The sequence below is a fragment of the Protomyctophum parallelum genome (assembly GCF_964188405.1).
Source record: "Protomyctophum parallelum genome assembly, chromosome: 4".
NCBI classification, from domain to species: Eukaryota; Metazoa; Chordata; class Actinopteri; order Myctophiformes; family Myctophidae; genus Protomyctophum; species Protomyctophum parallelum.
The window spans coordinates 31,906,664-31,923,065 of record NC_139700.1 but is presented as its reverse complement, the minus strand read 5'-3'; the positions used below and the strand labels follow the sequence as shown (position 1 = coordinate 31,923,065).

The 16,402-nt window shown below is 46.3% G+C and overlaps 1 protein-coding gene across 1 annotated transcript in view; it reads left to right on the top strand.

The window, feature by feature from the left end:
- The first annotated feature begins 819 nt into the window (after positions 1 to 819).
- plxnb2b (plexin b2b) overlaps positions 820 to 16,402 on the top strand; it is a 235,545-nt gene continuing 219,962 nt past the window's right edge. Inside the window, exon 1 of the mRNA XM_083763407.1 lies at positions 820 to 1,307. The gene's annotated coding sequence lies outside the window, so the exon portion shown is untranslated. The remainder of the gene's footprint in view (positions 1,308 to 16,402) is intronic.

Sequence of the window (16,402 nt, the reverse complement as noted above, 5' to 3'; positions counted from 1 at the left end):
GAAGTACCCTCACTAAAAACGCCGGGACAACGCTCCACACGTCCCAGACTCTTCTCCCTTCTGGCTCCAAAACTGTGGAATGCACTTCCCATTGCAGTCAGAACTGCAGCATCACTCCCAATCTTCCGCCGTAGTCTGAAAACCCACCTTTTCAGACTCCATCATGGCCCATAGCACTTACCCTACCCCCTTAGATAGCACTTCCGTAGACTTAGATAGCATTTGATACAGACTTATAGCATGTTATGTAGACAGCACTATAATTGCTCATAGTCATAGCACGCCATAGTACATTATGTATAGCATAGTAGTATATATGTATAGTTTCATTATATAGATATTCCACTGTTACTTTCTTAGCTTACGCATGTTTCATGATAAATGCTTTTATGTGATGTATTCCCATGCTTTTGTTCTTGCTTAATGTAAGTCGCTCTGGATTAAGAGCGTCTGCTAAATGCCTAAATTGTAAATTGTACAGAACCCCATTTAATGGCATTTCTATCTCTGGGATCCCAATTTATATTGTAAAACCAATGTTAATTTAACTCTGAGACTGAGTATACACTTTCAGGCCCCTTTTCCACTGATACAGTGTGCGGTGGTGGTGCCATGGTGGCCTGGTGGGCACTGGGTGGATATACTACTGGCCAGAGACAACTTTCTCCCGTTCTCATGTCTTCCTTCATGTTTGTTGTCACCGCCAGCGCCAGCGACCACACGGCCGTTGGGTGGGCGGTCTATTGCGTCCACCCACTGGAGTAGTGATCCGGTGGGAGGAGAATCATTTCCATTCCATTCCGTTCTCCGTCGCGCCGCCGTTGCGCCTCTAGCGCGCATTTCCATTCCTTCCTCTTTTCCAGGCTGCTTCAAATGTCTATCGGGAGGCGAATGCGTTGATCGTACAGGTGTGTCGCTGCACGCACGGCGTTGGAAGACACGCGCGCGCGCACACGCACGCGCGCACATACACACACGCACACACCTGGAACCGTCATGTGACTCGCTACCTGGGCGTGGAGGACTCAGGAGGAGATTGGAGAAACAAAGTCCGAGATTTCCGACACTCTTTTGTTGAGTTGCTCCCCGTATGTGTGTCTGACTGTCTCTGCTCGCTTCACCACCAGACAGCCGCTTGCTTTCCACGGAATTAGTGCCTTACTGCCTTCCCTGCCCGACCATCAGAGGACGCGAGGAGCGTAACATGTGAACTTGTTTATGGACTCATGCTCTATTTCATAACGGGACGACTCGGAAGCTGGGAGCGTTCGCGTCTGTACAACTACTGTTCACCTCTTTCCTCCAAGGTGAGTTACGTTACGGACCGGGACCCGCCGGGGAGTGACCTCTCTCTCTCTCTCTCTCTCTCTCTCTCTCTATCTGTCTCCCCTTGGGGAGGGAGGAGAGGAGACACTGACATCTGATTTGAGCTGTTTCGCGACAGCAGCAGCATGTATTCTAAAAACACATGTAAATCATGAAAGTTTCATTTTGATGCACAAAACAATACGACGCTCGCTGTTCGTGCTTAATGTACAACCGCCCGCAGACCTTATTCAATTTGAGATAGAAGAACATATAGGCTACGCATACCATTCCAATTTCCAAGTGATTATAAAACACTCATGGCATGATATGGCACGAGCATTGCTTTGTAAATTGTGATACGTATTGTTAGCCTATGTCTGTCTCCTCGGAGCATTTAAACAATAGAGAGCTTATGCGAAAAATGAAACTATCTTGTCCTAATCACATAGGATAGGGTAGCTATAATTCCGGATGTATGTGACATAATCATTTACGCAGACACAGTCTCAGAACAAAAATAATAAAACACTTGTGACTAAGAGTCTTACAGGCAGCTATTTGAAGGTGGTATCCATTCATACACATACTGTAACACATCATTCAATTAAGAAGAACACCTTAAGCTCAATTCATCTTTGTAGTAATTTCCGGTGTGAGAGAGCCTGTTTCTAAACAGCTGTGTAGGCTACTATGTGTGGGGGGAAAGTCCCTTCACAACACAACAAGCATGCATAGTAGTAGCAGACGCAGTTCTTCATTCAACTCACAATGAAAGAGGCATGGTCATGTTCTGCTTTCCTAACCTCCAATAGAGGCTTTTTACATAACATCTGAGTGTGTAGGCTAAGTACTAAGTAGTATAGTGAACACTGCATCTCTCCTGTGTGTGTGTGTGTGTGTGTGTGTGTGTGTGTGTGTGTGTGTGTGTGTCTGTCACTGTGTGTGTCTTTTTCATCTCCTTTGTGGAGAACACTGAAACAGAAACTCCATTCATGTCCCGGGTTGAGTCTCCTGAGACTTACTGTCAGTCTGTGTCTCTCTGTCCCTGGCGCAGCACTCAGGAGATAACTGTACTGCCTTGTTGTCCCTCTAAATCGCCCTTTTATTCGTGGCCTTGACATCTCCCGTCCTCCTACATGCAGCCCTGCAGGACATGGTGATGCTCCCGGTCTCCTGGGGATTATCCCCATTAAATAACATTATACAAACGTTCTCGTAGTGGAAATGGATTAGTGCGCGGGAGGCTGGGGGCTGGGGGCACGTGTGGGCATGCAGGACGGATGGCTGGCGGCTGGGGTGGGGTAGTGGTGGTGGTGGTGGTGGTGGTGTTGGTGGCTGCTGGGTACAGGGTTAGAGTGAGGGTCAGCCGGCGGACTCTTGGCTGGGCTTCCAATGGAAGCCATCTGCTCACAGGGACAGACGCAAGCAGTTGAAAGCCAAGCAGTTATCTGCTTCACTCACTCATTCCCCATGGTCTCTCTCTCTCTCTCTCTCTCTCTCTCTCTCTCTCCCCCCTTCCTTGCCCCCACAATGCTTCATTCAGGGTTTATCTCCCACACTATGAATAAATAGAGACACCTTATCTGTGCAGAGGAGAGTGGTGATAAATGTTTTCTTCTGTGCCCCTGCAAGGGTGAAAAAGACAAGAATTCTGCACTTCTTCATCATAGCTGCTCTCTTGTCAGGACACGGGAGAACAGGCATTTCCCATTCGGGTCACATGCCGGGGTTTCACAATCCTACAATGGTCCCAAAGGGTTTAATGCAAGCTCAAACTCTCTAATACGACAGGAACAGAGGCGATAAGAGATAACCATGTCAGGCATCTCACTCTAGGAGGGTCTTTTCTTCTCTCTTGGTAATAAGCAGTCAAGTCACGATCAAGTTCATGATGATGTCTATTGACTTATCACTGTCTGAGATCCTACCAGTTGTGTTTTTACATATTTGCTATAGTCGACCAGAGTTCATGCTGTCCATTACATTTTCATATAAAGCACTGCATTTCAGAGAGGGCTGCCAGCAATTTATTTTCGAGGTCACATGCATTTGAACCCATCCCCCCCGTCTCCTTTTGTTTACTTCCTACCAGATTATTGACTTCTGTCATTTCCATTTCAGGAGGTCTGACCACAATCCACAAGAAGCAATCCCCTGCAGCTTGCTGACAAAACACTGCAATATTTTTGTCCAAGTGCATTTTTTTAATGTAGCTTCTCTAATAAGAGAACAGGAATGTCTATCTGTCTTACAGAAATATTTATTGCAGAAACAGCGTTTTAGTCAATTGACCTTCAATCAGGTATCTGAGTCAACTGAATAGCACAAAAGAGCAAGGCCCAATCAAGAAGCCACGCCAAACAGTAAGCTTCTGTAATAACCCATACATTATCATAATTATTCATGGTTAGGGATAATTGGAGCCTGGAGGTTGAATTCTTATGGTTTACATTGTCAAAACCCCTTTCCCATTAAAATTGTGCTAGGCACAAAATGTGGTCTAAATATCATACTACGGTATTACTACTTACTATAGTAACTGTAGTATAGTTGTTATAAATCCTGGTCACTAAACTGCCTCCCCCTGGCCAGCCGGGGCGCCTGATGGAGGGGAAAGGAACTGGTTGGAATAACGTGTTGAAGGAAGCATGAGTTCAAGTCCGTTGCTCTCCCCTTGTCCCCCATATATGGGGACTAGGTTGGTAGAGGGTGTGTAGAGCCCAGGATCACATTAGATGATTGACACAGGGGTGAAAAATGGGTTACAAAATCGTGGGATAAAAATTATATATAAAAATTAAAAAAAGTATAGTTGTTATACCATTTATATTTGTATGTGTGTGCGCGCGTATATAGAGTATATTTGTTAGTTGTTATACCAGCCATGATACTCTCGTAAACATATTGGTCATAAATTGGGTGTGGCACTCTTGAGCTCAGATGCAGTTTGTACCTGGTACCTCCTGTCCAAAGTCCACATACTGTAGGCTTCAGGCCAGGGAAGTATGAGCAGATGTGAGTGAAGGACGTGTCAGCGTGGCATTAGTCAGCTGAACCTGGGGAATAGAGATTTTCTTCAGATTGGAAATGGGCTCGTCTTCTTGTGCCGGGGGATTATCCCTTGATGAAGGGACGTCATGCAGAGTTGGGCTCCTGATCTTAGCTCCTCATGGGTTTTACAGCTGACACCCTCAGACACCCTGCATGAACTTCATGGCCTCGTCCCAAATCATTACCTCACCCGCCTTTCCCTGTTCCGCTGTCACGTGCATCTCTATATTCCATCTAGTGCACTAGTTCCCAAATAGGATCCATTTGTGGGTCGCCGTTCCATTTTTATGCAGGGTCCCAATTTAATATCCCATTTATTGTTTTTAATTATTTCAAAAGATTTACAATTCTCTCCTCCAAAATATTTTTTTTAAAAGATTTAGATTAAGAACTTCTTAAACATGTATCTTCGAATTTATGTGAGCTTGTACTATTTTCACTACTTCTTAATAAGAAGTAGTGAAAATAGTACAATCTCACAACAGCGTTACTAGTTTGGGTCCCGGGCAAACGTCTAACTTCTATTTTGGGTCTCGACTCTCGAGATAAAAGTTTAGGAACCACTTATCTAGTGTACTGTGTGTAGGGTCCACCGGTCTAGTACGATCCCGATTTAGGATAGTCCTAGCCCAACAATTACTGATATTTTGGCTGATAATAAAGCAACATAATGGCCAATATATCGGCCAGAGACCAGTATATCCATCTGACTCTAGTAATGTGTTGTCCACCATTCCATTCCACTCCACTTCACTTCACTTCACTCCACTCATGCTCTGTGTGTTACCTTCCCCCCATGCACTTGAGCTCAGTTACAGCTGATAACAGAGCCCATGTGCTAATGACAGGCCTGCGAGGTGAGCTCACATTCATTCTCACGCTTGCTCCACCAACAGCTGGCTGTGTGCGGTTTGCCCAGCATACCTCTATAACCACCATCCCACTGCTCGGCAGTACCCAGCGTAGAGTTCACCGGAAGTGCATATATTATCCACATGAATGAACTGTAGCAGCATCCCTTTTCGTCATAATGGGCGAACATTCGGCTAAAAAAGCAGATCTGCAAGCTCACAGATACATAGTGAGCTTGAACAGTGGCTATTTTCGGCAAAGATTTGATGTAGAGGGAAAAAGGATTGTGCCGAGACCCCTTGGGGGACCACGGTACTATATGGTTTAGCTGATTAAACTGCTATATTGATCATATCATCCAATTTCCAGACTTCCATGTCTGGTTCTACAGCTTTGAATGGTTCTACAGCCAAAGACCAACACAGAGGGGTTAAATTTGCCCTTTAAATGACCTTGATGCATGGGCATTTGGGTGGTACACAGGTAAAGTTCCTGCCCACCGCTGAGATTCGATTCCTCCTCTGCTCGGTGCATTCGGCTTTGCTGGGTCATGCTTATTAGGTGGTTTGTGTTTTTTGTTGTTGTTGCTGCAAAAGCGACTCCTACAGGTCAGTTGGGGCGCCTGTTCAGCAGGGAGAGCTAAAGTCACGTCCGGTAAAAATAAGTAACTGGTACACTCACAGAGTTAAAGTGGTCCTTCTTGTAATTAAAAAGTTTGAGAACTACAGGTATTGTACTTGTATAGCAGACGTGATCCACACATGCCAGCTCTGACAATGTTATTAAACTGTTTTCGGGAAACTATTCCAAAATGTGTTTGATCCGGTTCTGGATCCCATCGGACTAGACATGGTTGTCTCTTCAGATTAAACTGTACAGTTTAACAAGACTAATATATGAGGGGAATAAAACATTGAAAGACATAGACAACGCACATCCTCCAACTTCAGTGCTGAACTGCAAAGGCAGCATATTTGAACAAGGGCTCACAACTCACTTTTAAATGCTCCAATCTTTCTTTCCAAAAGCAGCAGACAAAAAAGACAAAATATTACACACAAATTGTAAAAAACAAAGATGATTTACAAGCTCGCTATACAGTACATCGTGCAATGCCACCTCAATCTGTAGCACGAGGCAGGAGTGGTCCTGCCATGCAGTGTCAAGTGTCGGGCATCACGTTTTAACTCCATGTAGCTGGCTTCCTCTGAAAATGACTCGTAGCCTGTCGCTTTGTCACCGACTCACCGCTATTGTGCAGCGTGAGCGTGACTCTTCCTCTCATTCTCAACGCCACGCACACGATTCGGAAGAACAGAGGACTTGATGTATAGTGAACGTGCATGCGCTCCTTGAAAGAGATAAATGATTTAGGTTGAGCTGGAGTGGGCTTAATTGCTTGGATGAGCGGTTGTAGGCAGGATGTTATGCGCGGGGACTGAGACATCCTAATATTTCAAACAGGCGATTAAGCCGGGAGGGAAGAGAATTGTAATGATACGAGGGGTCGATGATGGGGTGGAGTGAGGGTGAGGTGGAGGGGACTATTTAAGAAAGTCAGCCCAGAGGAAAACATGATCTTTATTGCTGCTTAAAAGATGGCATTAGCAACGACAGCAGTGTTTGCTGTCAAGAAGAACCCTTAGGTGGTTCAGCTAGTGACTGGGTGCTTGTGATGAGATGAGCTCACAGTATAGTCATGACAGCCTCTCTCTCTCTCTCTCTCTCTCTCTCTCTCTCTCCCACATCCCTGTGGCAGCCAAACTGACAAGCTGACAGACACACAGCATTTGCAAAGGCCTTTTAATGCTGCTTGCTTCTGCTTGCTAGCTGCCTTTTTGTATGTCAGCCGACCCAGGATGCACACAGGACACCAGAGAAATGACTAGTCTAGACTAAGTATAACAACTCTAAGAATGATTTACAGCCAGGCACGAATATCTTGGTCAGATGGTTTGTTTTGGCCTCCACCAAATAGTGAATGTGTTTTATGCATTGGTAATTGGGCCTCGTACATGTTGCTAGTCAAAATGGCATTTGCTTCAAGTCATGAGAGAGAAAGAAGTACCATGCCCACTTCAATCAACTCAGAAGGCTGCAATTTTTCTCCAAAATATTCCAATTATTAAATGTATGCTCCATCGTAGGATTGTATCACACTTAAAATGGCAGATGCACAACCATGTGAACTTGTAGATTGTGTCCTATTTGGGGGGGGGGTGTTTGTGACACAGTCGTACGACGATGACGTATACGTTGTTTTGTCTCATTGCAAATCTCTGATCTGAACTAGGCTTTAGTCCAGCTCTCTGATTTGCAATGAAAAGAGTGCCATGTGATATTTTAGACTTGAATATAGTCACTTCTCTCATTCTAATGAAGATGACTTGATGCATCATCTCGGCGCAAATGGATGGTGCTTTTGTTGGAAATGACAGCTGGGTGATATATTGCTCTCTTTGAGATATTCAGGCTTTGAAAGCAGACCTTGACTTAGTTGAGTTATAATTGAAAACGTGCAGAGCCAATCTCTCCACCTGTAGTTTTTTGTTCTCAAATGAGTCGCTCCCACTTTGAGTGGCATTTAATCCTCGCTGAGGCACCAGTGTGGGTGCAATTCGTTTCTATCCATGTGAGTAATTTCGCAGTTAATCCTCATACTGACCAATTTACACCCACCAAGATCATTTTTAATTATCACCTCTGCTTTACAGCTAATATGAGATCCAGCTGTTTTATGTTACTTTGGTAGTGGCTGGTGAATATTGGACCTCTTCTGTTTTTCTTTTTTTTTCTTTTTTCATGCTCACTGGGCGATTAATTATGAAGTAGCAAGCGTGGGCCACCGCCCACCGCCAGAGCTGGTGAGCGACAGATGGGTCAACTCACTACCAGCAGCTGGAGATCAAGGTCACACCAACCCGAGATGTAGGAGACAGACAGAGATAAAGTGCCAAGATAGTTGGTGGGTGAAATTAACATTATTAGTACACTTTGCTTTTGAAAGCATTATTGTTTTCAGGGATATATTTGTGTGGCTCCAGTTACCCGCATGTAATCGAAACATTTTAGAAATGACATAGAACTGACGGAGAATGCATGACATGTTTGATCAGAGATCTTTACTTGCTGAAACTATCTAAATTCAATGTAGGCCTAGGGGGCAAGGGCTATAACTAGGTGCATTGCATTTATTTTTTCCACAGATATATCAGCAGGCGCATATGTCCAATTATGCAAAACTAAGACATGTGACACAGGTCAAACACTGGGTGAATTTTAAGACAGGATGTTGCAATTAAGTAGGACATGCACTATCTGGCCGAGCCACTAGGGCAGCCCTTGCAGGCATAATTACTAAACATTGACTGCTGCAATAGCCTGCAAATTACCACAGGCTGTCTCTCTGCCATTGCTTCTAATCAAGAATGGTTCTCTGGTTCGCCTAATGGAAAAGGTATTCATGTGCATGTGCATAGTCCCTGGACTACAACTTCAGTTATATTTCAGAGAAAATCTTTAACTTCATTTAAAGAGAGACAAACCCATACAATTTCTTCCCTTATACCCACATCTTTATTTAAATATGTTTGAGGAAATTATGAACACGAACAGGCTGTCATGCTATCATAATTCACATCACAATTGTTCTAGTGGAATTGTTTTTGTCTTCGTTAATAGTACGCTGCAATACTTGTGTGTTCCCTTTTCATAAATGAGCTTGGGATCATGGCCTTTCCGTGGCCTGTGTTCCAAAGGGGACCTATTAAAACAACCCTTACAGGAATTCTTCAAGTGTCTGAGCCTCGAGTTAAATGTCACCACCGGATCAGCCGCCTCTCATGTGTAAACTGAAAGGCTGGCTTAGTGTTGCATTAGACTGTGATGCGGTGCACTAGTGGCTGTGGCTGTATGCGCTCTGAATGGAGGATTCTTCTCAGACTTCGTTATAATGCAGTCCAGGTAAAATGGCACTGAGCTTCACATTTGCCAAGTTTGGTCAGCAGCGTCTGTGGTATATCACTCTAGAAGGTGCAGTATAAACACCACAACAGCGGCCAGGGTTTTACCTTGGCATTGGGTTTGTAATGTCTGGTCTGTGAGGACCAGTTGCTTGTGGCGGAGGAAATCTACGGCCTGCTGTGCATTCCTCTGTGGAGTGGTAGCGGTGAACAGCCCGGAATCTTAGCTATGCCTATTAGGCAGCCAAGAGCAGTTAGCAGGCCTGAGCGACCGACCGTTGTGCATGGAAACACCCACCGTCCATGTGTTTATCTATTTACAGTTTTGTGCTTAAGCTATATCAATCACCCACACACGTACTATTCAAATGCTACTACTATACTTCATTAGCATAGAATACTGCCTCTTTCTCCGCTTCCATTTCTCCATATCTCTCTTCCTCTTTCTCTCTTGACCTCTGTTTTCCTGCTCTGATAATTTTCCTTCCCCCCTCCTCTCTGGCTATAGTTTACTATTCTTTTTTTTTCTTTGTCTTTTCTTGGCCGCCGTCCCTGTAGCCTGCTATGTGGATATTAATCCTGGTGTTTCAAACCTGCCTAGGGCTGAAATGTGGATCTGTGGAGGTGTCACCATAGCTGTGCATCTTGGGTGTCTGTGCGGTGCCCCCCAGCCCCACTCCTATTCACGGAGCTGTGATGACACGCATTATTCCTCTCTGACTCATCTGGGCAGCAGCCTCCTCAAAGCCTCTCAGATTTTGGTTTTGCCTCTTAACTTAAAAAAGAAGAAGCTGTGATGTGTTTAATGCCTGTCTCTGCATTTCACAGAGAGCAGGCATCTGCCAAGAAATATGCCTTTCGTCCCGGTCCCCCCGCCTGTGCATAGCTAGTCAAGACATGTGATGTTCATGCAGAAAACTTGCCCTTTTCACACAGTTTGTTTAATGTCCCCTGGACACAGTGTTTCCTAGTGTTCCCCGGTTCCCCCTTTCATAGAGCTGTGTTTATAGTTCCTCCACACAGGAATTTTCCAGTTTTTAACTAAACAAAATGACAGGCAGAGGAGAACCAACATCACAATCCCGACCACATGCCGCTGAAAGAATGCTTAAATATTTACAAGACCTCGCAACACATGCTTACCCAGCCACTCGGCACCCCCATGTGTTCTCTTCCTAGTTTTTAACTCGGCTGTGTGGTTGCCTCCTCCCGTACGAGTTGCGTCTATTCTACGTCCTGTCTGGGGTGATCCCACGTCATTGATCCCTCTGTGGCACTGGGCCCTTTAATTACAGTCATTAGCTCAGGAGTAAATCTGGTGCCGGGGTTGGAGAACATTATTACCAAGACCTTGTTTCGTTCCCTCCGTGCAGGCTAATATTGTGTGTGTTGTGAAAAAAGGCTGCATGCCCCAGCTACAATGTTGACGGCAATCACACTGCCAAAGTGGAGCCCTATATCGCCAAATCTCTTCAGTAGATTTTCTTCTTTTCTTCTGTCGCCTCTCATCCTTTTTCAATTTGATGTGGAATGAGTGTGTGTATAACAGTGTGTGTACAACAGTAACAGCTTATGGCAATGTAAGAGATTGGCAGCTTGGCACAGCCTTGCTATTGGTCGGCCTGTGCTCGGTGGCAGAGCAACCAGGCCAGAGTAACCATTTATCTACCACTTCAGAGCACCATTAGGACCTCTCTGTTCTCTCTGTCTCTGTCTCTCTCTCTATCTACAGTAGATGTTTAACTTTAGCGCCATTGTTCTGTCACTCCCCTTTCCGTCTTTTGTCTGCAGTCAGGATGTCATTGCACCGATTCCTCAGAGTGCAAATGTTTAATTAGTCATATCTGGAGTTGGTTTCTTCTGTTGGGGGTAATGGAAAAATTTGAGAATGCATGTCTTTGTCCCACTGGGTCTTTCATAGTGTCTCTCCACCTTCCAACATGGAAAACAAAAGCGTCTCCCCACAGAGCAGAGTGATAAAGCAGAACATCTGTTCCACGCCTAAGATGTAAACAAAACCAGCTCTACTCACCAAACCCTCTGAGATGATCAAATATAGTGTTTTCATTGGATCATATCTGATATGGATGTGTGCAGCCAGCTTTACTCAGCCTCACCACAACCCTCCTCCAGCACTGACCACACACTGTCCGGGGAAATTACAATAAGCTTATTCTGGATGCTCTGCATGTGACTCACAGGCTATAACTGTACATTTGCTGTGTCAGTTAAGTGGTACTTGGGAGGCCGGCCGGTGGTGATGATGATGAGACCTCTTTATATTTAGCCCTGGCCTGGTGACGGCAGGGAACAGCCTGACCTGGCTCCGGACACAGGGATGCTGGTGAACTAGGTCAAGCCTCGGAAAAAACTGATGCACCCGTGAAACCCATCCTGTCAGTGAGTCTGTCCAATCCGTCATGCTGTGCATCACCGCTGAGGAAGTGTTGAGTGGGTTTCTGGGTTAGAGTAGTAGGCTCTGAGCTTCCGCAGCCAAATGAAAGAACACAGGCCTGTCTTTGTCTAGAGGCATTCACCTTAAAGGTCCTGGCCGCCCATGCTAATGTCGCTGACGGAAGCCGGGCTAAGCTAGGCCTCCATATTTCAGGGTCGTGTAAGCAGCATCGGACCTCCCGCAGAGCTCAGCTCAGGCAAAAAAAAAAAAAAAGATTCCGTCGGTGGTATTAAAAGCCAGTGGTTTTTGCTGTGTGCCAATGAGAAAGCCACTCATTGTGCAAACAGTGAATGCCGAATGCGAGGTAGAGAGGGCCCTGCCTTCACCCAGGCAGCCTGATCGATTCGCTGTTTGCCCTGTCTTGACTAAGTGCAAGCTCACACTCCACACCCCGCCACCCAGGAAATAATCCAGAGTTCGAGCAGTGTTGCCTGCTTCCCCTTAGCCTCCCTACGCTACACTTGCGCACACACACACACACACACACACACACACACACACACACACACACACACACACACACACACACACACACACACACACACACACACACACACACACGCAAGACAGTGAGTCCACATGCTCTCTCTGACTTACTGCCTAAGGGAGCTGGGCAGCGAGCCACGGATCCATGAATTCCTCATAACACAATCTGTCGGCTGATCAATAATTCAATTGTTATCTGTGAGGCAAGCATGGATCTCTGGTTCCAGCCTCGCCTTCCTCTTAACAAGGCGGGCGCATAGTGTGTCCTTGGATGGGCTTATAGGCTGGCTATGGGTGTACAGGTGTACGTGTGTGCGTGCTACAGCATGTGTCCTTGGCCTGCATGTGCCCATTAGACGGCATTAGCTCGTTGTTGTCAGACACTTACGAGTGTAGAGGTGTTTGCGTAGCGTTGGTTCCCCATGAGCACAAGGGAGCGGCTTTGGCCATTGTGGGGTAGAAAAGAAAGATTGTTGTCTCTCTGTCCAAAGAATGAGCGTCTCTGCACCGCTAACGTGCATGCGTGCGTGTGTGTGTGCGTGCGTGCGTGTGTGTGCACGGTCCGTGACTCCCTGCAGGCAGTCGGGGAGGGGGAATCAAAATTGGTGGATCTCATTAGAAGGTATGGAGCCTGTAGAGAGGGCAGCGGCTAAGTCCTCTGATTAGTGGGGCTCAGGCAGGCTGGCTGTGAGCGGGGGGGGGGGGGATCGTCTCAACCCTTTCCAACCCACACTTGGGGGGGCCCATCAAGCCCAAAGTCCCTCCCTGCGTCCTCGCCATGGGCCCCTGGGCCACAGCAGACAGTGTCACGGACAGCACACAAGGACACGGATATGTACCCAACCTCCCCACCACCACCACACCACCAAGCACTCCCTCCCATCTCCAATACTTCATATCGAGAGTCTAATGGGCTGTCTGTGTCTGCTACTTCCAGGTCTGCTTTTTATCCGTCTTTGAGTGGTTTATCAAAGGCCACATTCAGTCTTCCTCGCGGTCTCTCTCTCTCTCTCTCTCTCTCTCTCTCTCTCTCTCTCTCTCTCTCATAGGCACTCACTCACTGTGTCGTTAGTGACTCGTTCCAGGGCCCAGACTCCCATCAAAGCTGGCTGACCATGATCCATGGGTGACTTTCAGTGTGTGTGCGTGCGTGTGCGTGCACGTGCGCGGTGATATGGGATAGTTTTGAAGGTTGATCTGTCTGCCTGACTTTGGACACTTTGACGATTTCTTCTCCATGGCTCCTCTCTCGGTCGGTCTGCCCGTCTCTCTCTCTCTCTCTCTCTCTCTCTCTCTCTCTCTCTCTCTCTCCCTCTCTCTCGTCCTCTGTGCCTCTTGATTTAATGTCCTTCCAGATAAAACAATGCCAGTAACTTCTTTGTTTTTCTGTATCTGTCTCCGCCTCCGCCTCGTTCTCCCTCTCTCTCTCTCCCCCCCCCTCTCTCTCCCTCTCTCTCTCTGATAACCATGCTTGCTATCTAAAAGTAGGCTCTGGCAGCGGTCTCATTCTATTCATATTGCCCCCTCCTCTCGTCCCCCAACCTCCCAGTCCCCACTCTGCTCTCCTGTTCCGGAATGTGAGGGTGTATTGTGCGTAATCAGTAGATGGGTAGAGGTTAGGGGGTTTTTTTCTCCCATTTTTCTCCCTTATTCTTCCCCTCGTTCTTTTTCTTTCCCGGGCCTGCTGTACGTTGGGGTGGAGGAGGAGGAAGAGGAGGAGGAGGAGGAGGAGGAGGAGGGAGTGATTATATGGATGAAGGGGGCCGGTGTGTATCTGCTGACTGTCAGTTCCATTAAGTGTTGCTGCGGCCCTCACCCCCACAGCCTTCCCAGGGCCGATATGCCTGGTTCAGGCTGTATAAAAGCTCAAGGTCTTCTTTGTCCAATGCCCAACCTTTCGAAACCACAAAAAAAAGACTGACTCCAAAGATATGCTGTAATTACAAGACACTTTTGTCTATAAACTTTTGTATTTTCTTTACCCCTTTTCGCACACAGTTGGTTTTTTAAGGCGCCTTTTTATCGCACGCAGCATTTTTTGAGTGGTGTCTGTTAGTTAGAGACTAGTCATGTTTACTTGTGCTGGTGTCATTGTTTGGCCTCGATTTTCCACAAGGGTTGGCGTCGTGGTGGGGGTGGCGTGGGTGTTGAGAGATTGAATCACTGTGTGGTCCTCAAAACACACTGAGAAAGTCTTGAAGAATGTATAAAATCAGGAAGAGAAAATGGGAACAAAGGAGCGGATCCGGCACACCAGAGCTTGCAGTTGCAACTCGGCCGTTTCATTCAGATAAAACGTTTCGATCCACCAAGGACATCCCTGAGGTCCATGAGGGTCTCTCAAAGGTAAATTAACGCTCAGGACTTTGCTGTGCACCGCATCTAGCGTGTCCTTGCTCACACAGTCTCTCTCTCCCCCCTCTCTGTGTCTCTCTCTGTCTTTGTCTCTCCTCACACTGGGGTTCAATCAATTAATAAAGCCTGACATTTATTGGCGAACACACAAATGAAGCCAGCCAGGCTCTCTCGGTTCATTCTTGTATGTGTTTGTTTTACATAATTATCATTGGGCGTCCTGCTCCCTGGACAACGGCACGCCATCAGAAGACAAAGTGCCTCAAAGGAATTGGGTTGGCTGATGCTGAGCAAGCTGCTCTCCTAAAGGGCGGTGCGGTGGCCGTCGTTGTCCAAGTCTGTTTAGCAGAACGATCAGCGCCTTAATTAATAAAAGTCACTCCGGAATATCAATTATAGCCTCTCTTTATCTGCAGTCATGTCACACAGAAAAAAAAACAATTATGACTGATTGTTGGTTGTTATTGTCTCTCACTGGTGATAATTAGTTACTTAGTTTATAAATCACACTACTACGCCTTTCCCCCTCATTAACCCCCCCCCCTCCCCCTCCCCATACATTTCTCATTATTGCTTTTTATCATTGAGTGGTCTTGAGACCTCCCCTGATGAGTTTGGGTTCCAATCTATGTGTGTGTGTGTGTGTGTGAGTGTGTGTGTGTGTGTGTGGGGGGAGATGGGAGTTGGCGGTTGTATTTTGCTGTGAGGGAAGAGCGTTTGCTGTGGGAGACACTTTCGGAGGCCTCCCTATCACTCTCCCCTGGTCTCCTGCCAGTCCAGACATGCTGCTGTTCTGGAATGACAAACATCTCTGAGGAGCTCACGCCACACCAGAGCTGTGCCTTGTTTGGCACACCATCTGCACGCGCGTGCACGCAGGCACACATTTCATACAAATTCACATTCTGTATTCCATTTTCTCTCTCTCCCTCTCACATGCACTTCATTCTATATAACATAATAAGGCACAGACTTAAACTCGCACCTTAATTCACGTGCGTGCTCGGACTCTTTTTGTGCTCTGTGCTTTTGTGCCGGTGTGGCGCTGCAGTATCTATAGACTAATCCACCTGGGCAGTAAATGCAGCTCGACACCTTGTTGCATTAAGCGCAGCTTGACACTGCAACATTGATTGCCTACACCTGGCCTATACAGAGCACTGCTGCACAGATTTGTCCATATAGGCTTTTTTAACACTCACATAAACACACGCATGCATCGCGTTTGTCATTCCAAAGAGAAGCTGCCTCAACTGCCTTCTGTTGGTCTCATGTACACCGGGCCGAGGTGTGGTGGTGGCCAAGGTAATGATGACCAGTGTTGTTTTTGGCACATTTTAGTCACCTGGAATGTTTTAGTGTTAGTCTAGTTTTAGTCGACTAAATATCATAAGATTTTAGTCGACTAAATCTACAGTTGATTTAGTCGAACAAAATGTGTTTAGACGGGCCTTGATGCCGTCGTAATGGCTGTTTTTTTCACTTGCTGAAAATAGCCGATCTACAAGCCCACAAGCTTGTAGATTGGCTATTTTCAGCAAAATTACTTTAACTGGATCTCTTGTCCACTAGACCCTTCCTAACATTTTAGTCTAGTTTTTATTTGTTGACGAAATCTTCAGTATATTTAGTCTTAGTTTTAGTAATCATAGCTTAAGGGCAGTCCATACTGTCTCCGACCACCGAACTTTCCGTCGGAAAGATCTGACTTACATTCCGAACAAGGTAGAGTTCGGCGAGTCACAACATCTGGGAGTGCAGCTTTCAGAACAAGAATTTGGAGGAATGCGTTTCAAAAGTTGCGAGTGACGTCATGTTGTAGTTGTACCGGAGCTTTCCGACGAAAAGTTCGATGGTCAGAGACAGTATGGACTGCCCTTTAGTTTTCATGTAGTTTCCATTTAGTTTTCGTCAGTGGAAAAAAGTAGTCGAC